Source organism: Athene noctua, unplaced genomic scaffold (assembly GCF_965140245.1).
Source record: "Athene noctua unplaced genomic scaffold, bAthNoc1.hap1.1 HAP1_HAP1_scaffold_140, whole genome shotgun sequence".
In the NCBI taxonomy this organism is placed as follows: Eukaryota; Metazoa; Chordata; class Aves; order Strigiformes; family Strigidae; genus Athene; species Athene noctua.
Genome location: NW_027437613.1, coordinates 347,501 through 348,246, shown reverse-complemented (window position 1 = coordinate 348,246; position 746 = coordinate 347,501).

The following is a 746-nucleotide window of genomic DNA, read 5'->3' as shown; positions in this document are numbered from 1 at the left end:
GGGGAGAGGGGGCGTCGCCTCCGGCTCAGCGGCGTCCGCCTTCTGCCTGGCGCGTGCCTGCGGAAGGGGCCGAGACGAGAAGCGGCGGCGGCGGCTCCGGGAGGGCAGCCGCGGCGGTGCGGTGGCCGGGCGGCGGTCGGGCGGAGCGCCGGGCGGCGGCGTCGCGTCGCCGTCTCGGGTTCCGGCGGTTGGCTGTCCGTCCCTGTCTCCGGTGTGGTGCGGCGGCGGCGCCGCGCGGGCGTTCCCGGCGTCGGGGCGAGAGCCGGGGTTTCGGGGCCACGGGGGCAAGGAGCCGGCTGTCGCAGCGCGCGGGCGCTGGGCGGCGCGGAGGCGCGCGCGGCGCGAGCGGGGCGCCCCCGCTGGTCGCCCGCGCGGCGGTCAGCGTCTGTGGTTTCCCCCCTCCGCGCGAGCGAGAGGCGGGTGCAGGTCCGGGCGCGCGGTCGGACGCGCCGCCGGCCCTCCGTGCGGAGGCCGGGCCGAGCCCGGGCGCCTGGGCCGCCTCCGAAGCGAGCAAGGTGCTTGTTGTTTCCCCAGGTCGGTCGGGAGCGCGGGCTCCCCGGGCCCTTGCCGTTCGGAGCTTGTTTCACCCTTCCCTTCCTTCCCTCCGTTGTGATGTCGGTACGGTCATCTGAGGCGAGGCGCGACCGTCGCCCGCCGGTCGTCGCGCGCCCCCTCCGCGCGTGCGGAGGGGGGCGGTCGGTCGGTCGGTGGGGCGGCGGTCCGTCGTCCGAGAAGGGGGCCGCTTC